Consider the following 23,456-nt stretch of genomic DNA (forward strand, 5'->3'; position numbering starts at 1 on the left):
TAATATTTACTCAAAAGTATTAAAAACTTATTTCCACATAAAACCTGAATAAAATTGTTTAGAGCACCTTTGTTTATAATTGCCACACTTGGAAGCAACCAAGATGTCCTTAAGTAGGTATTGAATACATAAGCTGTGATGCAGCCAGACAATGGAATATTACTGAGCACTAAAAATAAATGAGCTATTGATCTATGAAAAGGCATGAAGGTACTCTAAATGCATGTTACCAAGTGAAAGAACCCAATCTAAAGAGGCTACATACTGTATGATTCCAACTATATGACATTCTGGAAAAGGAAAAACTATAGAGATAGTAAAAAGATTAGTGGTTGTCAAGGGTTGTGAGGGGAGGGAAATATGAATAGGAAGAGCACAAAAATATTTTCAGGCAGGAAAACCATTCTGTACAACACCACAATTGTAAATACATGTTATTATACCTTTGTCAAAATCTGTAGAATGTACAACACCCAGAGTGAGCCTCAATGTAAACTGTGGACTTTGTTTGATAATTAATTGCTAATGTAGGTTCATTGATTGTAACAATTGTACCACTCTGAGTCAGGATGTTGATAGTGAGGGAGGTTGTCCTTGTGTGAGATCAGAAGCAGATGGAAACTCTTTTAACTTGATACTCAATTTTGCTAAGAACCTATAACTTCTCTACTAAATAATGTTTATTAATTAACAAGAGACTGTAAAGGCAAATGTGACAATTTTTTATTGCTTCTAAAAAAAAGGATTTAGAAACATTACATTTATCAGAAGATGTTTACAACAATAATGCTGTTGTGTGCACTGTAATAAAGACCTTGCTTGTTAGCTAGCCTGGGCATTATATATCCACCAACTTGCTGAATGATGAACTATTCTCTAAGACTTGGCCCATGAAAGGGTCAGAGATTGAAGCCTAGCTAATGAGGGGTACTTGAATGCTAAGTACTTCTATGATATGACTCTAGGGTAATTATATTTCCCTGATTACAGTTCAGACAACAGTAAAATCTCTCATTCAAAATGGCCATTGAAGTTAACTGGCTGGTGAAGAATCTGCTTCTAATTGTTAGCAAGGTATAAGGTGTAACATAATCAGTCATTGGTTGGAAATAAAGTGAAATCAGAAGTCAAAACCAAGTGAAAGAACACATTCCTCCATATATCACAGCCTTGAGCCCGACACATCACATCCCCCCATATGCCTCCACTTCCTGGGCCCGACACAAACACATTCCTCCATATATCTCAACTTTAGAAGAAAAACAACACCTGGAGAAGCTCCGATAAGGTTACAACCGTTTGTAAAAGCACAGGAACCAATAAGAAGGCTGCTAAAAGTATAACTTAAAATGTAAACCAATTGTAATGCTGTAACCTAGAGAAATACCTTGTTCCTCTGTAACCTGACAAGTCCTGTTTACCTCGAGCTATAAAAAGCAAGCGCACGCATTGTTCGGGGCCCTCTTGTATGTTGTAGAACGGAGGGACCAAGTTCGAACTTGCATTAAAGATCCTTGCCGCTTGGCTTTGACTCTGGACTCTGGTGGTCTTCTTCGGGGAATAAACAGTCTGGGCATAACACAAGCACAATTCAGAAACAGCTTAAGCTCACCTTATCCAGAATAATTATGAGAGATGTAATAAAGACATTAAAGAGATATGCATAGAAAAATTAGCTAGCAAGAGAGTAAATTTCAGACAAAAATCTTACCTGTATCCATGATTCTGGAAACAAGAATAATTTCTTTAGGGTCACTTGATTTGAAAAGACACAATACATAAATGCAAAATCACACAGGTGTGAAAGGCCAAGACTTATGCTTGTCAATGTGAAATTAAGACCTGAAACAAGCTGTTTAGATCACTATTTAATCAGCATACTCTGAGTACCTTGAAGTCTATTGGTAAATGTTCAGTTGAAGAAAATGAAATCAATTTTATCTAATTTAAGCAGAAATGAATTTATTAAAGGGAATGGCTTACCAACTAATTCAAACTACTGAAGAAATAAACTCTAGGTTATACTTTCAGGAACAATTTGCAGTCATATTGCAGAACTAAACCACCAAGGGAGCTACTGCCTCTTCTATGATTAAGAAGCAACCTTTTAAGATTTCATTCCTAGTAGTATAGGCCAACTCTCCAGTTAAACTGGGATAAATTATATTTAAAAAAACATTTAAAGTCTTGGAAAGTGTTCTTAGATACAGACAGCAAATGAAAAACCATTACTATATAAAACCTAATTAAAGAACATAAAAATCTGTTTTATTTGAACCATACTACATTTTCTGCCACTCCCCTCCTAACTCAGCATGAGAAAAACTCTACAGAAATACAGCAATATCAAAATTGTCTTCCCCTCAGTTCCCAGTTGGAGAGCTATGGTGTCTTCCAGGAGGGTCACAACATCACCATTTATCATTTGTCTCCCCAGTTACCTATTACTGAAGCTATGTTTTTGATTATTGCAACTAAAAAGAGAGGGCTTTTTTCTTTCACCCAGCCCCCACTCATATAGGAAAGAAGCTCTAACTTGGCCACAGTGCACTGACAATACTGGCACATTTTTTATTATAATTTCCCAGCTTATTTATAAAGCAAAGATTCTAAAACTGGAAAGACAAGCCACAAAGAACAGAATCTACGACTATCTCTCTCTGCTGTGTGCTCATTTCCAATAACAGAGATGTCACTCAGAATGAAGGACATAACTGTCCCTGCCCCTAGTCATTGTTAATAGAATTTGCCCGAGGAAAAGGACCATAAAACAGAGAGCTCTGAAGCTCTTCTCAAAGGAACTGACATTTATTTTCAACAGAGTGTGAAGAAGTTCAAGCCTAAGGGTGTGCTCAAAAACAGTGGAAGTGACTTCATCAGAGATAAAGGCTAAATTTTAGTCCAGCTAGTTTACCAAAGAAAACCAAGGAAAGACAACTAAGTGACATTAAAGGGTCAGAACTAATCTCAAACACTGACCTCAAATGTTCAATTCTTATTTTAAGTTTAGGGGTACATGTGTGGCTTTGTTACATAAGTAAACTTGTTTCATGGGGGTTTCTTGTACAGATTATTTCATCACCCAGGTATTAAACAAAATATTTGTTAATTATTTTTCCTGATCCTGTCCCTCCTCCCACTCTTCACTCTCCAATAGGCACCAGTGTGTGTTGTTTTCCTCTTTGTTTTCATGGTGTTCTCATAATTTAGCTCCAACTTATAAATGAGATGGGACTTTGAACCTTGGAATTTGAGTTAATGCTGGAATGTGTTAAGAGTTTAGGAGAGGCCGGGCGCGGTGGCTCAAGCCTGTAATCCCAGCACTTTGGGAGGCCGAGACGGGCGGATCACGAGGTCAGGAGATCGAGACCATCCTGGCTAACACAGTGAAACCCCGTCTCTACTAAAAATACAAAAACTAGCCGGGTGAGGTGGCGGGCGCCTGTAGTCCAGCTACTCGGGAGGCTGAGGCAGGAGAATGGCGTAAACCCGGGAGGCGGAGCTTGCAGTGAGCTGAGATCCGGCCACTGCACTCCAGTCTGGGCGACAGAGCGAGACTCCGCCTCAAAAAAAAAAAAAAAAAAAAAAAAGAGTTTAGGAGACTGTTGGGAGAGCATGATTGTATTTTGCAATGTGAGGAAATAAGATTTGCAGATACCAGGAGTGAAATTATACAGTTTGGATATGTGTCCTCACCAAATCTCATGTGGAATTGTAATCTTCAGTATTGAAGATGGGGCCTGGTGGTGGGTGATTGGATCATCAGGGCAGATTTCTCATGAATGGTTTAGTGAATGGTTGAACACCATCCCCATTGGTGCTGTCCTCATGATAGCGAGTTCTCATGAGATTTGATTGTTTAAAAGTATGTGTGACCTCCTCCCTCTCTCTCTTGTTTCTTCTCTGGTCATGTAATATGTCTGCTCTTCCTTTACATTTCATCACGATTGTCAGTTTTATGAGGCCTCTCCAGAAGCCAAGCAGGGTACAAGTTGTCAGTGGATCTAACTTTTCTGGGTCTGGAGGATAATAGACCTATTCTCACAGCTCCACTAGGCAAAGCCCCAGTGGGGACTTTGTGTGGGGGCTCCATACCCACATTTTTGACTTCACACTGTCCTATTTGAGGTTCTCCATGAGGGTTCCACCCTTGCAGCAGGCTTCTTTCTGGACATTCAGGGTTTTCAATACATGGAAATGAACTCTAAAATCTAGGTCAAGGTTCCCATGCCTTTTACTCTTACATTCTGTGCACCCACAGGCTTAACACCATGTGAAAACCACCAAGACTTTCCACTTTCACCCTCTGAAGCAGCAGCTCAAGCTGTACTTAGGTGCCTTTGAGCTATGGCTGGAGCTGGAATGGCTGGGATACAGGTTGCATTGTAACCACACTATGCAGGGCAGTGGGACCCTTAGGCTGGCCCATAAACTATTTGGTCCTCCTATGCCTCAGGGTCCATGATAGGAGTGGCTGCCACAGTGATTTTCGAAATGCCTTTGAGGCCTTTTCCCCATTTTCTTGGCTATTAAAATGTGGCTCCTTTTTACTTATGAAAATTTCTGCTGCTTGCTTGATTTCTTCCCCTGAAAATAAGCTTTTTATTTTTACCATAAGGTCAAGCTGTAAATTTTCAAAACTTCTATACTCTACTTACACTTTATATATAAGTTCCAGCCTTAGATCATTGATTTGCTCATGCATATCACATAAGAATAGGCTGTTAGAAGCAGCCAGGACACTTCCTGAATGCTTTGCTGCTTAGAAATGTCTTTCACCAGCCACCAGATACCCTAAATTATCATTCTGAACATTAACATTTCACAGATCTGTAGGACAGAAGTACAATGCAGCCAAATTCTTTGCTCAAGCATCACAAAAATGACCTTTCATCCAATTCCCAATAAGTTTCTCTTATCTGTCTGAGACCTCTATGGCCCAGGCTTCATTGTTCATATCACCATTGGTGTTTTAGTCACAACCATTTAACCAGTCTCTAGGAATTTCCAAACATTCCCTCATCTTTCTGCCTTCCTCTGAGCCCTCAACACACTTCCAACATCTACCTCTTACCCAATTCCAAAACTGCTTTCACATTTTTTGGTATCTTGATAACAATCCTTTAAGCCTTGGGACCCATTTTCTGTATTAGTCTTTTCTCATATTGCTATAAAGAAATACCTGGGATTGGGTACTTTATAAAGAAAAGAGGTTTACTTGTCTCATGGTTCAGCACAAAAAGAGGTTTACTTGTCTCATGGTTCAGCACACTGTGCAGGAAATATAGCAGCATAAGCTTGGGCTCTGGAGAGGCCTCGTAAAACATATAATTATGGCAGAAAGTAAAAGGACAGCAGATATGTCACATGGCCAGAGCAGGAGCAAAAGACAGAGGGGAGAGCTGTGAAACACTTTTAAGTAACCAGATCTCATGAGAACTCGCTATCATGAGGACATCACCAAGAAGGATAATGCTAAGCCATTTATGAAATATTTGCCCCCGTAATCCAATCACCTTCCACCAGGACCCACCTACCACATTGAGGATTACAACTCAACATGAGATTTAGTGGGTACACAGATCCAAACTGTATCAAACAGGTAATTGACAATGTTTCATCAGAGAATATTCATAAAGAGATAAGTTATTAAAATGAAAACTATGGAATTGATAGACACAATAAAGAAAAATGAACATTTACTAAAGATGCTTCATGGTACAAAAAATAGCAGACTTGAAGATAAATTCATAGAAATTATATAAATCAAAAATTAAAAGAAAAGTAGAATAAATAAAAATGAACATATTCTCACAGAAATGTGGAACATTAAGCACACAAACATACTAGTAATGAAAGTAACAGAGAGGAGTAAAAGAAGCAGAAATAATATTTGAACAAATAATGCTCAAAATTTTCTAAATTTGATGAAAAACTTTAATCAACACATTCTAGAAACTCAAGAAATGCTATGTAAGCTAAACAGAAAAATAGGCAAAGAAACTTTATAATGTAAATGCTGAAAATCAAAGACAAGAGGAAAATTTTGCAATCAGCAAGAGAAAACTTATTTATAACTTACAATGAAACTCCAATAAGATTAAAAAGTGCCTTTTTATCAGAAACAAAGGAGACTGTAAAGCAGTGAGATACATATTTTAAGTGCTTTGAGAGAAAAAAAAAGGCAATCAAAAATCTTATATTTAGGAGAAATATCTTTCAACAGTGAAGGCAAAATAAAGACATTTCAAAAGTATTTAAAAATTAAGAGAATGTGTTGCTAGCAAACCTGCTTTATAATAAATAGCAAAGGAAGTTCTTTAAGATAAAAGCAAGTGACTGCAGACAATAATTTATGTACACATACAAAAACAAAGAGCAACAACAAAGGTAATTCTGCAATTGAAAAATTAACACAAAAGCAGATAGTTCTTATTTCTTCTCTTAACTAATTTAAAATCAATTGTATAAGACAACATGTATATAATTGTATTCTGGATTATATAGCAAATAAATATGTGATATTAGTGTAAATAATATCATGAAGGATGTAGGTGAGACAAAGGCTGTGTAAGTCTGTAGTAATGACAGCAGATGGTAACAAAAATTAAGGAACAAATAAAGAGACCAAAAAAATGACAAATCAGGTTATAAGGATTGAAATAATACAAATTATTTTTCTTCAGTTATAATGGAATGGAGCTAGGAACCAATAACAAAGAAAATTGGGAAACTCACAAATGTAAAAATTAAACAATACACTTCTATACAGCAAATGTGTCAAATAAAGAATCACAAGGAAAATTAGAAAATAATTTGAAATAAATGAAAATAGAAAACACATTCAAAACTGTATGAGGTGTAGCTAAATAGTGCATAGAGAGAAACATGTAGGTAAAAATGTCTATATTCAGATAGAAGAAAGTTTTCAAATCAATAATCTAACTGACGGCCTTAGGAAAATGGAAAAAAGACAAAACTAAAAGTAAGCATATTGAAAAAAGAATAAAGTTTATACTGGAAATTAGTAAAATCTAAAATAGAAAAAAATACAGAATTGTAACAAAACAAAAAATTGGTGCTTTCAAGAATTCAACAAAATTGAAAAACTTGTAGTTCAATTAACCAAGAATGAAGGAAGGGAGACCTGATTCCACAGCTAAAGTATTAGAGGACATTACTACCAACCATTCAGAAATGTGTCAAATATTTTAAAGGAATACTATAATCAATTGTATACCAACAAATTGAATAGCTTACATAAAACAGAAAAGTTCCTAGAGAAACACAAAATGCTGAAAGAGACTCAAAAAAAAAAAAAAGAAAAAAAAAGAAAAAGGAAAACCCTGAAAAGAAGGATATGCACAGAGATTAAATTACTAACCAAAAATATACTCACAAAGGCCCAGAAAAAAGACTTTGCTATTGTATTCTAACAAGCATTTAAATAACTGATACCAATTACTCATAAATGCTTCCAAAAACAGAATAGAAAGAAATACTTCCCAACTCTTTATTTTAGTCCAATAATATCTTGATATGAAAACCAAGAAAACAAAATAAAAAAACACACAGTCTGATATCTCTTATAACAGATGTAAAAATGCTCAACAAAATGCTAGTCAACTGAGTACAGCAGCATATTAAATGGATCATCAACAATTATCTCAGATTTATCCCAAGAATGCAAAGTTGTTGTAACATTTAAAAGTCAATTTATTTCAAAGTACAATTTTATTTTGCACGGTTAAAGTACAAACTATGTCCACCTCCCTTGAAAAACAGTATTGTATCTAAATTGGAATATATTGCTGAGATATATAGCTGAAAACATACAGTTCATTTAATGATTAACATTTAAACAGATAATATTACACAAGTAGATTCAATAGAAGTGAATATACATACATATTATCCAAATTTTTAATAGTCTAAAGAATATATTACAGACTAGGCATAGAGGCTCATGCCTGTAATTTCAGCACTTTGGGAAGCAAAGGCAGGAGGATTGCTTGAGGTCGGGAGATTGAGACCAGCCTGGGCAACTTAGTGAGATCCTGTATCTACAAAACTAAAAAAAAAAAAAAAAAAAAAAACATAGCCACCCCTAACTGTGTGTGCCTGTAGTCCCAGATCCTTTGGAGCCCAGGAGGTTGAGGCTGCAGCACACCATGGTCATGCCACCATGCTCCAGTCTGCACACAGAGATCCTGTCCAAAAAAAAAGAATATATTACAGCATTAAAAATATGGAAGGAAGTATTTTGTTTTAGTTTTAAATTAAAAATTCTTCTGATTGTTCTACACAGAGAGGCTTAAAGGTGAAAAGGCAATCAGGTTACCACCAAATGAAATGTGTCTGGTATGTTCTTGATGTCTCCTCTCCAGCTAAATGAATTAACAAGGTGGCATTCCGTAATGAGATTTTTATTACCAAATAGAACTGACTGAGAAATGTTAGTTTGTGAAATGTTATTTTGTCATAGTGTAATTTTTTCAGAGCTACCCATTAGAACATTCTGAGGTGTAATTGGAAAATTTACTTTCCTTCTTACCACAACATGTGAAATTTCTTCTTTTCTGTCAGTATTAACTGCTACTCCATCAGCAAGAAGAGGTAAACTCATTATTTCACTGGATAAACAATCCATCTCGACATTTATTATATTTACATCATGGTTTACTTCAATTAAGTGTGGTAATCCAGGGCACTGAGTATCTCCTATTGTGCTGTTCCTGCATTCAGGAGTATTTGATAACAAGTCTAAAAGTTGATTTTAAAAAGTCTTTATAACATCTGGGACTAAATAAATTGATTAATTTACAAATTATTGGTATTACTGTGGGGGAATAGAGATAAAAGTTATAGAAAACGTTTTTAAGGAAGTAATAGATGTAAACTTTTCAAGTTCAGCAAGAGAGTTAGGCATTGAGGTAGAGAAACCCAGTGCTACTCAGGCAAACACATTGCAAAAATTACTTTACCATCAAATATTGTATTCAGAATGTTTCAAGTTCAAGTAAAAGAAATAATTTTAAAATTAACAAGAAAAATGCATCTAGTAAGCTATGAAGGAAACTCCATTAGATTAACATTGAACTTTCCAGCAGAAAACCTTACAGGCCATAAGAGAATGAAACCGCATTTTTAAGGTGCTAAAAGAAAAACACTGTCTGCGAAGAATTTTATTTGGAATAAGCCTCACAAATGAAGGAGAAATAAAGTTTATTCATATAAGCAAATGCTAAGTGAATTTGCCACTAGACTAGCAATACAGGAAATGCTCAAAGAAGCCTTAAATATGGAAATGAAAGGTTGACATTCACCATCATAAAAACCCATAGAAGTACAAAACACACAGTTCTCAGACAACAAGCACACAAAGGAGGAAGAGAAAAAATGAAATGGCAACATGACAGAATTTTCTGAAACCACAAAGACAAAAAGAGAAAAAAAGGGAAACAAAAATTTGTAAAAAACAATTAGAAAACAATTAACAATATTACCAGGATAATGAATCACATATTAATATTACCCCTGAATACAAATGGACTAAATGCTGAACTTAAAAAATACAGATTGATGGAATGGACTTAAAAAATGATCCAACTATATCCTGCTGAAAAGAAACTTATCTAACCAATAAAGGTACATACACACTGAAAGTAAAGGGGTGGAAAAAGATATTTCACACAAATGGAAACAAAAAGTGAGTAGGAGTAGCTATACTTATATCAGCTAAAGTAGACTTTAAATCAGAAACAATTTAAAAAAGACAATGAATGTCATTCTATGATAAAGGGATCAATTTGGCAAGAGGATATAACAGTTCTAAATATACATGTACCTAACACTGAAGTATCTAAATTTACAAAACAAATATTACTGAACCTAAAAAAAAAAAAAAATCACAGAAAGCAAAACAATAATAGTCGGGGACTTCAACACCCTACTAACAGCTCAAAATAGATCATTGAGACAGAAAACTAACAAAGAAACATTGGACTTAAATTAGACCTTAGATCAAATGGACTAAACAGACATTTACATGACAATCTACCAAGAATTACAGACTACAAATTATTTTTATCAGTACATATAACACTTTCTAAGATAGATCACATATTAGGCTACAAAACAAGTCAATATATTTTAAAAATTAAAACCCCATCAAATATCTTCTCACACCACAGTGGAATAAAGCTAGAAATGAATACCAAGAGAAACTTTGTGAATTAAACAAATACATAGAAATTAAATAGCATGCTCCTGCACAATCATTGTGTCAGAGGCTTTCAAACCAGAGTGACTCCATTTTGAGTGAGTACTAGGAAAATGAGACTGAGACTCACTTGGCTGCATTCCCAGAAAATTAGAAATTCCTAGCCTCTAGAGGTTTACTGTTAAGGGAACAAATTAATGAGGTTTACTGAAACAGAACCAGACTTGGGCATGTCCAGATACCCCCATATCTGGAGAACAGGGGCATTCCTAATTTTGCTTTAAAGATAATAATATTGATTCTTGCAAAATGTGGTAATTAAGAAAATTAATCCTTTATCACAAACCCTTGCATCAGAACACATCTCCCCAAGATCTATTTGTATCATACACACACACACACACACACACACACACACACACACACAAGCATTGTAACTACGGTGGATGTGTTCCTCCTCTTACTTTCGGGAACGTCCTACTTTCTCTACGGCGTAGCTGTCCTTTCACCACTTTACTCTCTTAATAAAGTTGCATTTACTTTGCACTGCAGACTCACCCTGAATTATTTCCTGTTTAAGATCCAAGAACCATCTCTTGGGGTCTGGATCGGGACCCCTTTCCAGTAACAACTGGGTCAATGAAGAAATGAAAAACATTAGAGAAACATTTGAAATAAATGAAAAAAATGACTTATCAAAACTTTTGGGATACAGAAAAAGCAATAATATAAGGGAGGTTTATAGCATTAAATATCTACATCAAAAAGGTAAAAAAATTACAAATTAATCTAACATCACACCTCAAGGAACTAGAAAAACAAGAAAAAAAAACAACACAAAAGTTAGCAGAAGAAAAGAAATAACAAAGGTCAGAGATGAACTAAATCAAATTGAGACAAAAAAATACAAAAGATGATTGAAATGAAAAATTGGTTCTTCAATAACATAAACAAAATTGATAAACCCATTACCAGATTAACCAAGAAAAGAGAGTAGATCCAAATAAACACAATCAGAAATATGAAAGAAGACATTACAACTGATACCACAGAAATACAAAAGTTCTTCAGAGACTATTATGAGCAACTATAGGCTCACAAACTAGAAAACCTAAAGGAAATGGATACGTTCCTGGAACATAGAACCTTTTCATATGATTGTACCACAAATAAATAGATCTCTTGAACAGATCAATAATGAGTAGTGAGATTTAATCTGTAATAAAAAAAAAACTCTTCCACAAAAAAAAAACTCACAACCAAATGGATTCAGAACTGAATTCTACCAAAGATACAAAGAAAAACTAAAACCAAAACTCTTGAAACTATTTCAAAAAATTGACAAGGAGGGAATACACCCTAACTCATTCCATGAGGCCAATATCACCTTGATACCAAAACCAAAGACACATTTAAAAAAATACAGACAGGCAGGGTGTGGTGGCTCATGCCTGTAATCCCAGCACTTTGGGAGACTGAGGTGAGAGGATCACAAGGGCAGGAGTTTGAGACCAGCCTGGCCAACATGGTGAAACCCTGTCTCTACTAACAATACAAAAATTAGCTGGGTGTGGTGGTGGGTGCCTGTAGTCCCATCTACTTGGGAAGCTGAGGCAGGAGAATTGTTTGAACCTGGGAGGTGGAGGTTGCAGTGAGCCAAGATCCCGCCACTGCACTCCAGTCTGGGTGACAGAGTGAGACTCCATCCCAAAATAAATAAATAAATAAATAAATAAATAAATAAATAAATAAATCCCAATCATATAGATGCAAAAATCCACAACTAGCAATTCAATTCTATTGTCAAATGAATGAATAAGACCTACTATTTGATAGTACAACAAGGTGACTAAAATCAACAATAACTTAATTGTACATTTTTCAATAACTTCACGAGTGTAATTGGATTGTTTGTAACTCAAAGGATAATGCTTGAGGAAATGGATACCCCATTCTCTTTGAAGTGGTTAATTATTTCATATTGCATGCCTCTATCAAAACATTTTATATGCCCCATAAATATATACACCCATTATGTACTCATAAAAATTAAAAATAAAAAAGCTATAAAAATAAAATAATAAAAATCTTCCAGTATTCAGCCTGCTTCCGGATGGGCGAGGAGACTCGTGGTCTGGTTCTAGGACTTCCCTAACAACATGGCCCCTAAACGGCAGTCTCCACTCCTGCCTCAAAAGAAGAAACCAAGACCACCGCCTGCTCTGGGACCGGAGGAGACACCGGCCTCTGCAGGCTTGCCGACGAAGGAAGAAAAAGAACAGCAAGAAGCCATGGAACACATTGATGAAGTATAAAATGAAATAGACAGACTTAATGAACAAGCCAGTGAGGAGATTTTGAAAGCAGAACAGAATATAACATACTCCACCAACCATTTTTTCAGAAGAGGTCAGAATTGGTCGCCAAAATCCCAAATATTTGGGTAACAACATTTGTCAGCCATCCACAAGCGTCTGCACTGTTTGGGGAGGAAGACGAAGAGGCACTGCATTATTTGACCAGAGTTGACAGAATTTGAAGATATTAAATCAGGTTACAGAATAGATTTTTATTTTGATGAAAATCCTTACTTTGAAAATAAAGTTCTCTCCAAAGAATTTCATCTGAATGAGAGTGGTTATCCATCTTCAAAGTCCACCGAAATCAAATGGAAATCTGGAAAGGATTTGACGAAATGTTCAAGTCAAACGCAGAATAAAGCCAGCAGGAAGAGGCAGCATGAGGAACCAGAGAGCTTCTTTACCTGGTTTACTGACCATTCTGATGCAGGTCCTGATGAGTTAGGAGAGGTCATCAAAGATGATATTTGGTCAAACCCATTACAGTACGACTTGGTTCCTGTTATGGATGATGAAGAAGGAGAAGGAGAAGAAGATGATGATGATGATGAAGAGGAGGAAGGATTAGAAGATATTGATGAAGAAGGGGATGAGGATGTAGGTGAAGAAGATGAGATGATGATGAAGGGGAGGAAGGATAGGAGGATGAAGGAGAAGATGACTAATAGAACACTGATGAATTCCAACCTTCCTTTTTTAAAATTTTCTCCAGTCCCTGGGAGCAAGTTGCAGTCTTTTTTTTTTTTTTTTTTTTTTTTTTTTTCTCTTGTGCTCAGTCGCCTTGTTCTTGAGGTCTGTTTTCTGTACTCCATGGTTCTCAACTTATTTGGGGGGAAATACCTTGAGCAGAATACAATGGAAAAGAGTCTCTACCCCTTTCTGTTCGAAGTTCATTTTTATCCCTTCCTGTCTCAACAAAAACTGTATGGAATCAACACCACCGAGCTCTGTGGGATAAAAGAAAAACCTGCTCCCTTCGCTCTGCTGGAAGCTGGAGGGTGCTAAGCACCTGTGTAGTAGTGCATAGAATTCTAGTTTTTTTCCTCCTTTCTCTGTATATTGGGCTCAGAGAGTACAGCATATCTATGTGAATATGGACAGTTAGCATTTACCAACTTGTATCTGTCTACTTTCTCTTGTTTAAAAAAAGAAAAAAAAAACTTTAAAAAATGGGGTTATAGAAGGTCAGCAAAGGGTGGGTTTGAGATGTTTGGGTAGGTTAAGTGGGCATTTTGACAACATGGCTTCTCCTCTGGCATGTTTAATTGTGATATTGACAGACATCCTTGCAGTTTAAGATGACACTTTTAAAAATAAATTCTCTCCTAATGATGACTTGAGCCCTGCCACTCAATGGGAGAATCAGCAGAACCTGTAGGAACTTATTTGGAATTGACATTCTCTATTGTAATTTTGTTCCTGTTTAGTTTTAAATTTTCTTTTTGTTTCACTGGAAAGGAAACATAATGCTCAGTTTTAAATGTTAAAAGTGTACAAGTTGCTTTGTTACAATAAAACTAAATGTGTACACAAAGGATTTGATGCCTTTCTCTCAGCATAGGTATGCTTACTATGACCTTCCAAGTTTGACTTGTAAAACATCACTGTCAAACTTTGTCACCGTAACTTCTTATTTTTTGATACGCACTTTGCAGGATGACCTCAGGGCTATGTGGATTGAGTAACGGGATTTGAATCACTGTATTAATATCTCCATAGCTGGGAAACGTGGGTTCAATTTACCATTGGTTTCTGAAAGTGTTCACATCATTTGGGATACCAGATTGCTCAATACTTTTCTGGGTATATTGTGCCCTTGATTTTTATCTTCAAGTGGCAGTTTTTAAAATTGGCCTTTTACCTGGGTATAAAGTAATAGTGCCTGCCACCACCATCCAACAGACCTGGTGCTCTAATGCAAAGTTATACATGGGACAGTTGCTGGCATGTCTTCATTAGCTATATAAAATGTGGCCAAGAAGATAGGCTCTCAGAGTAAGAAGTCTGTGATGGTTAGCAGTAACTGTCCCTGCTCTCTGGTATAAGGCTCTCAAACGTTACTGTGAATCTGGGTGGGATAATGGAATCGACTCTGTCTGCTCAGTGCCATTGTGCAGAGAAGCACCCTAATGAATAAGCTTTTTAATGCTGTAAAATATAGTTGCTAAAATTAAATGCCACTTTTTCAGAGGTGAATTAATGGACAGTCTGGTGAAATTCAAAAGCTTTTTGATGTATAAAACTTGATAAATGGAACTATTCCATCAATAGGCAAAAGTGTAACAACCTATCTAGATGGATAGTATGTAATTACTGCACAGGTCTCTGTTTAGTAAATACATCACTGTATACCAATCGGGAATCTTGCTCCAATAAAGCAACATAAAGAGTTAAAAAAAAAATCTTCCACTTAAAAAATAAAATGTAAAAGAGGCTGAATAATTCTCTTTTAAAATTACTGATGCTTTTTTATATATAATTATTTGACAAATTTGCCATTCTTTAAAAAATTGTGGGTTTTTTTGGTTTTGTTTTGTTTTGTTTTGTTTGTCAGTATAGACAGATAGGGAATTATGTCACTCAGATCTTTTGCTCTGGGAAGTATAGTTGGCTGAAAATTCTAGCCACTGCTCCTCTAGATATATTTCTGCCTTGTGCTGAGTCCACATTTCTTCTGGAATACCTCAGTCAATAACAGAGTATGAGCATTCTCTGTGGGACATAGCACTATTTTATGGCCTGACCAAATCTTTTTCAAAGCTGTGCTGCAGTCTGAAACTTTTCATATTCAATCCATCTCCCTATGGTTTGTTCTTTCACAGGTTTCAATATTCCTGTATGAAGATTATCTCTGCTTTTTCTGTTTATCTTCCATAAACATTACTTTAAACATATGTCTTGAATATCTAATCTCACATTGACATCTGCTCTCAAGAAATCAAAAATAGCAATCAAGTTTCTAAACTTGTTCAAGACAATAGCAATCCTATCCCTAACTTGACTTGCTGGGAAATAATATAGCTTTCACAATTAACTGGTAAATAAGAAGGGTTATAAATCAGGTACTTATTAGTAAGCACGACTTGAAATTTAGCATTACTGTCTTAGCAAATTTGAGTAGAAAGAGGCAATATCTATGCAAAATTGTTTGAAGAATGCTTAGTCCATCAAATTTTTCATATCAGAGGGTGGCAAACTTATGGATCTGTTTTGTATGGCCCGGGAGGTAAGAAAGGCTTTTACAGCTTTTAAGGGCTGTAAAACAAACTAATATAAAACAAACAGAAAACAAAAAAAAAGCAAAGATATGAGTTTGAGACCATATGGCTCGCAATATTTAAACTCTTCACTATTTAAAGAAAGTGTTTTCTAATCCCAGATTTATATGCTTTTAAATATATTCTTGGATTAAGCAATATCAGAAAATAATGCTTTACATTTTTGTGAAAGGGGAAAAGTCAAGCTGCAAACTGCTTAGGGCCAACCTGCCTCCCATGCTTTTCAAAGTCACCCCTCTGCTCACTGAGATAAATGCATATCTGATTCCCTCCCTGGGAGAGGCTAATCAGAATGCAAAAGAATGCAACTATTTGTCTCTAACTTACCTATGACCTGGAAGTCCTCTCCCTGCTTTCAGTCTTCCCACCTTTGCTTTGAGTTGTCCCTTTCTAGACCAAACCAATGTTCATCTTGGATATATTGATCAATATCTCATGTCTCCCTAGAATCTGTAAAATCCAACAGTGCTCTGACCACTTTGGAAATATACCGTCAGGACCTCAGGAGGCTGTGTCACAGGCCCACATCCTCAACCCTGGCAAAATAAATTTTTTAAATTAACTGAAACTTGTCTCAGATTTTCGGGCTTCACATTTTCTACTTGAAAGCTTAAGTCACATTTGCATCCTGGTATGGAAGATATACTACGTAATTTTAACATGCATCTTTAAGCCATCATCACTCCTGACCTTATTTATCTTCTATCACTATTTCAACTATATACTAATTTCAACTTTCATTTTATCTTAACATATTTATTTGCTATATACTTTTAACATTTTAGCTTGGATCTCCTACTCTCCACCTCTGAAAGGGTATAGATTAAGAGCATTGTGAAATTTAATGACCTATGAAAAAGTATGAGTTTGTTCAAATTACTTGATGCTTTCTGTAGCTAAATAATATATACAGGATATATTATATCTGTACCAAATGGAAGTACAACATAGAAGAAATAAACAAGGGCTGAGATACAAGCCTCTTCACAGAACCCCAATTTTTTGCTATACATAAAATCCAAAGGATTTCATAGTTGCTTCTATACATAGATATTATTATCTATAATAGGTGTTGTTAACCAGGGTTTATGACTGCTTTGGGGTACAGTAATAAATGTTGGGTAATTTGTGATGATCTCAGGGTTGTATATAAAATTTGTTCTATACATATATGACTATGTTTATAAGAAAATGAACAATAGCTTATTTCACATTTCTAAAGGATCTGAAACTCCTAGAAGTTGATTTTGTTCTCAGAATAGGATAGAGTCAACAGTCAAACCAAAAGGTCATCTCAAGCTGGAATCTAGAGCATTCTTGAGGTTCTTAGTCTGAACTCGTTTCATAGGCCTGATTAAAAAAAGAAGAAGACTTTTATTTTATACCCAAAGACAGTTTAAAAGATCTTCAAGTTCGTGTTATTATTTTTATTTTCTCCAGTGTGAATCCTTCTATTTGTTACATATGCTAACTTTGCCTTGTAGTGGTGAAATTTGGGAGGTATTTTGTAATTTTTATTAATAAGATCATCCTCATAGGATTTATTGTCTTAATTTTTTGGCTGAAAATTTTTACATAAGTTGGTAGTTTTAGCCCTCAAACATACATGGTTGAAACACATAATGATATTGGTTTATTGCAGATGAATTCCTTAGACTCATATTTCAGGACAAAAAATTCACTGGTAATCCATTATTTTGAGGCCGGGAAAAAGAGTCTTCCTTATCCACATTTAGGGTCACACATGTCACAGTCATTTTCAGACTTCTGGATATATAGAGGGGATGACTTTCAGGAACCCAACACACAAATAGACTACAGGCTCAGTTCCAATTATCACATGTGTGTAAATATCCATTTTCCTGAAAACACTGTTTCTCAACTGAGAATGTATCTGTCCCTCCTTCCCTAGCCTGATGGAGTTTGAAAATGTTTAAGAGTCAGGGTAAAATCTAGAACTGGGGGGTCTGAAGTTTTATACAACTGTTAATGCCTTTTAAGGAATAATACTAATTTACAAATACAAAATTAGGTACAGGGCTCTGGGAGGAGTTCATGTAATGGCGAACCCTTAAATTTGAGCTTAATTAACCTCATAATAAATTTTTTCTAGTTGATGCATTATTACTTGTTGCAGTGAGTATTGGATCTTATTGGCATTTAGTGTGAATGGGTCCAGAAAAGCCAAATATCCTGAAATTTATGAGATATTTGCACAAAAAATAACTATCCTGGGAATATGTCAATTATCTCAGAGTTTCTTTTTTTTTTTTTTTTTTTTCTCTTTTTTTTTTTTTTTTATTATACTTTAAGTTCTAGGGTACATGTGCATGATGTTTATATCATGTATAACTCCCCAATGCAATCCCTCCCTATCTCAGAGTTTCATAAAGGATTACTTTGCTCTAATTAATGGCTATGAGTTTCTTATTAGATTATGTATGGTACCTGAAAATAGTGTCTTCTTGCTTTCAAGCTTACCTATTAATTTTTAAAAAACATAAAGGATTTTTTAGCCTCAGTTTTTTTTTTTTTTTTTTTTTTTTTTTTTAATTTCAACTTTTACTTTGGTATAGGCGGTACTTGTGCAGGTTTGTTACAGGGGTGTATTGCACCCAGGTATTGGGCCTAGTACCTAATGGGTAGTTTTTCAACCCAAGCCCCACACTCTCTCCTGACTAGTAGTCTCTAGTATCTATTATTCCCATGTTTATATTCTTGTGTACACAATGCTGAGCTCCCACTTATAAGTGAGAACATGCAGTATTTGATTTTTGGTTCTTGTGTTAGTTCACTTAGAATTAGGTCCTCCAGCTTTATCCATGTTGCTGCAAAAGACATGATTTAATTCTTGTTATGGTTGCATAGTATTCTATGGTGTATATGTACCATATTGCTTTCATTTAACCTACCATTGATGGGCACTAGGTTGATTGCATGTCTTGCTATTGTGAAGAGCCTAGCAATGAACATATGAGTGCATGTGTCTTTTGATATAATAATCTATTTTCCTTTGTGTATATATTCAATAATGGTATTGATGGGTCAAATGGTAGCTCTGTGTTATTTAAGAAATAGCTCTAAGTTATTTAAGAAAGCTCTCAACTACTTTCCATAGTGGCTGAACTAATTTACATTCCCATCAACAGTGTATAAGCACTTCTTTTCTTCCACTACCTCATCAATATCTGCTATTTTTTATTTTTCAAGAACAGGCATTCTGACTGGTTTTGATTTACATTTCTCTAATGATTAGTATTTTTATATGTAATTGTTGGCTGCATGTATGTCTTTTGAAAAGGGTCTATGATTATACTTTGCCCATTTCTTAATATTTTTATTTGTTTTTTTAACTATTGAATTGTTTAAGTTCCTTATAGTTTCTGGATATTAGACCTTTTCAGATGTGTAGTTTGCAAATATTTTCCCCCATTGTGTAGGTAGTCTGTTTACTAACAGTTTCTTTTGCTGTGCAGAAGATTTTAATTATGTACCACTTACCAATTTTTGGCATATATTTGCAGCTTTTGAGAACTCAGCCAAAAATTATTTGCCAAGGCCTATGTTGAGAAATATATTTCCTAGGTTTTCTTCTAAGTTTTTTATAGATTGATATCTTAAATTTAATTAATTCATCTTGGAGTAATTTTTGTATATGATGAAAGGCAAGGGTACAGTTTCATTCTTCTGCATACAGCTAGCCAGTTATCCCAGCAGTATGTATTGAATAGGTAGTGTTCCCCATTGCTTGGTTTTGTCAGCCTTGTTGATGATCAGATAGTTGTAAATGTGTGGTTTTACTTCTGAGTTTACTACTCTTTTCCATTAATCTATGTGTCTATTTTTATACTAATATGGGTTTTGTTTACTGTAGCCTTATAATATAGTTTGAACTCTGTATGATGTGTCTGGCTTTGTTCTTTTTCCTTAGGCTACTTGGGCTCTTTTTTTGTTGTTGTTCCATATAAATGGCATTGGTAGTTTGATAGGACTAGCAGTGAATTTGTAAATTGCTTTGGGCAGTATGGCCATTTTTATTATATTGATTCTTCCAATCCATTAGCACAGAATGTTTTTTTTTAATTTATTTGTGTTGTCTCTGATTTATTTCAGCAGTGTTTTGTAGTTCTCCTGGTAGAGATCTTTCACTTCCTTGGTTAGTTGTATACCTAGATATTTCATTTTCTTTGCAGCTGTTGTAAGTGGGAGTCTGTTCTTGATTTGAGTCTCACCCTAAGCATTTTGGTCTATAAAAATGCCACTGATTTTTGTACAGTGATTTTTTTTGTCCTCTGAAACATTATCAAAATTATTTTTCAGATTTGGTTGTCTTTTTGTGGAGTCTTTAGTATTTTCTAGGTATAGAATCATAATGTCAGGAAAGATAGTTTGACTTATTCTTTTCCTATTTAGATGCTTTTTTATTTCTTTCTCTTCCTAATTGTTCTGGCTGGGGTTTTCAGTACTATGTTAAACAGGAGGGGTGAGAATGGGCATCCTTGCCTTGTTCAACTTTTCAAGAAAAATGCTTCCAATTTTGGTAAGTTTTGTCCCTATTTTCATTAATTTCAGTTATTTTTATTTCTGACATAAATTTGATGTCCACCCAGGAGTAATTTAGGAGCAAGTTGTTCAATTTCCAAGTTACTTGTGTGGTTTTGAGAGATTTTCTTGATATTCATTTGTATTTTTATTGCACTGTGGTCTGAGGTTGTTAAGAGGTATGATTTCAACTGTTTCAAATTTGTTGAGACTTGCTTTATGATCAAGCATGTGGTTGTCTTAGAATATGTTCCGTGTGCAGGTGAAAATAATGTATATTCTGTGGTTCTTTGATGGAGTGATCTGTAGATGTGTATTATGTCCATTGGTCAAGTGTACTGTTTAATGTTTCTTTCACAGTTGTCTGCCTCAGTGCTGTTTGGGGTGTTGAAGTCTCCCACTATTATTGTGTGGTTTTCTAAGTCTTCTCATAGGCCAAGAAGAACTTGTTTTATAAATTAGAGTGCATATTTATTTAGGTGCCTACCTATTTAGAATAGTTAAGTCTTCTTCTTGGTACTCTATGTTATTATGTCTGCCCTTCTTCGTACTTTTTAAATTTTATTTGTTTAAAATCTGTTTTATCTGGTATAAGAATGTCACCTCCTGCTTTTTGTTGTTGTTTTCTCCTTGTGTGGTAGATCTTTCTTCATCCCTTTACTTTGAGCCTGTGGGTTTCACTGCATGTGAGCTGGGTCTCTTGTAAACTGTAGATAGTTAGGTTTTATCATTTTTTCCAGTTTGCTACTCTATGTCTTTTATGTGGGGGGATTTAGCCCATTTGCATTCAGGGTTAGTATTGATAATGTAAGGTTTTGATTCTGTCATCATGTTGTAAGCTGGTTATTCTGTAGACTTGTTTGTGTGATTGTTTTACAGTGCCTGCGATCTTTGTACTTAAGTGTGTTTTTGTGCTAACCTTTTATTTCCCCCTTTGGTTCCATGTGTAGCACTCCCTTAAGAACCTTTTGTAAGGCTGGTCTAGTTGAAATAAATTCCCTTAGCATTTGCCTGTCTGAGAAGAATTTATTCCTTTTTTGCTTATGAATCTTAGTTTTGAAGAATATGAATTCTTGTTTGGAATTTCTTTTCTTTAAGGATCCTGAAAATAGGTCTGCAATCACTTCTGTTTATAATGTTTCTGCTGAGATGTCTGCTGCTAGCTGATGGAGTTTGCTTTGTATATGACTTTGTCCTTCTCTCTAGCTTCCTTTAAGCCTTTTTTATTTTGCATTGAGCTTGTTGAATCTGATGACTAGGTGCCTTAGTGGTTGGTCATCTTGTAAAATATCTAGCTGGAATTCTTTGTATTTCTTGGATTTGAATGTCCATCTCTCTAGTGAGATTAGAGAAATTTTCATGGGCTATATCCTCAAATGTATTTTCCAAGTTATTTTTCTCCATTCTTCTCTCTCCTAGGAATGCCAATGAGTCAAATATTTGGTCTCTTTACATAGCCCCATTATTTATTGGACTTTTTTTCATTTTTAACAACTTTTTTTCTTTATTTTTGTCTGACTGAGTTGATTCTCAGAACCATTTTTCAAGCTCTGAAATTCTATGCTCAGCATGGTCTATTCTGCTGTTATACTTTACATTGAACTATTAAATTCTTGTAGTGAGGTTTTCAGCTCTAAAAGTTCAGTTTGGTTATTTCTTAAAATAGCTATATTGTATTTCAGCTCTTGGATCATCTTACTGGATTCCTTGGATTGAGTTTCAACCTTCTCTTGCAACTCAATGTGCTTCCTTGCCATACAGATTCTGAATTCTGTATCTATTAGTTCCGACTTAAGAAACATTATTGGAGAGCTAGTGGACTCCCTTGGAGGTACATAGACACTTTGACTTTTTGAATTGCCAGAGTTCTTGTGCTAATTATTTCTCATCTGGAAGGGTTGATGTTCTTTTAATTGTGGTTATATGTTGAGTATAGTCAATTAGCTTTGTTTGTAGATGGTTTCAGAAAGCCAGTGCTCTGTGTAGAGTCTTTATTTTATTGGGACTGAATTACTGTCCTTGGTTCCATAGGGGGGTATATTAGCTAAGTAGTTTTGGTGTTTTAGGTTGGGTCGAGATGCAGTAGATGGTTCTTAAGAGTAATGGCAGTAGGTAGGTTCTTACTAAGCCACTGGCTTCTTTGTATTTCCTGGCAGCTGTGCTCTGTGTTGCAACAAGGAGAGAGATGACCTCATTGGCTACACATCTGGGCCTTAGGGAAGCCTCCTCACATCACTGGCACTGTGTCAGTTCCTCTTTTCTTAGCTGTTTTGGTTCATGGGGCTTCCTCAGGCAGAGGCTGGAGGCAGGAAGGAGATAGGCCTCACATTTTCTGGGCTGTCTTTGTGGAGGTAGGCATGCTCCAGTCCTGTGACAGCCCATGAGCCCTTGCAACTCACCCCTCTCAGTGCTCTGGGAGTGTAAACTCCCCTCCTTTTAGAGTGCTGGTCACAGATCTCAGTTCAACACTGCCAAGCTGTGCACTGCCACCCCGGAGTGTGGTGAAGCTTTTTCTTCCCTCCTTAGCTTGGAGGCAGCAGGGGTGGGAACCATGGCAGCAGCAATGGCAGAGGGCATGTCAGATGACTCTGGGGGTTCCACCTCAGCTAAATGAAAAACCATGGCTGATTAGTAATCAGCTGGGGGTATGGTATGTGTGCTATGACCCATGCTAGGGAACCCTGCCTTGTGAAGAGCAGTGGGGGCAAGGGCTAACAGGGAAGACAGTCTGGTCTTCCCTCTGTAGGGTGGCTATGGCATGCTGGTGATATGAACACAGCAAACAGGTGAATTGTTCCCTTTCCATCACTAGGGCAGCAAGGCAGGGTACCACAGTGGCGGCAGTGGCAGAAAGGCTGTTAGTTGCCTCTGGGAACTCCAGCCCAGAGAAATGCAGAGCCATTGCTGATTGTGATGATCAGCCAGGCGTGGGGCTGCTGTACTGTAGGACCAAGCTGAGGGTGGGGAGTGGGGGACTGCCTGGCAAAGAACAGGGTGCTCAGTTCACATTAAAGACAGTCTAAACTCTTCTACATAAAATGGCTGTGGCATACT

At 35.9% G+C, this 23,456-nt stretch overlaps 1 pseudogene; it reads left to right on the forward strand.

Moving 5' to 3' along the window:
• The first annotated feature begins 12,366 nt into the window (after positions 1–12,366).
• On the forward strand, positions 12,367–14,984 carry LOC117078051 (annotated as a pseudogene).
• The last annotated feature ends 8,472 nt before the right edge of the window (positions 14,985–23,456 follow it).

This window comes from Trachypithecus francoisi, unplaced genomic scaffold (genome assembly GCF_009764315.1).
Source record: "Trachypithecus francoisi isolate TF-2019V2 unplaced genomic scaffold, Tfra_2.0 Lachesis_group6, whole genome shotgun sequence".
NCBI lineage: Eukaryota > Metazoa > Chordata > Mammalia > Primates > Cercopithecidae > Trachypithecus > Trachypithecus francoisi.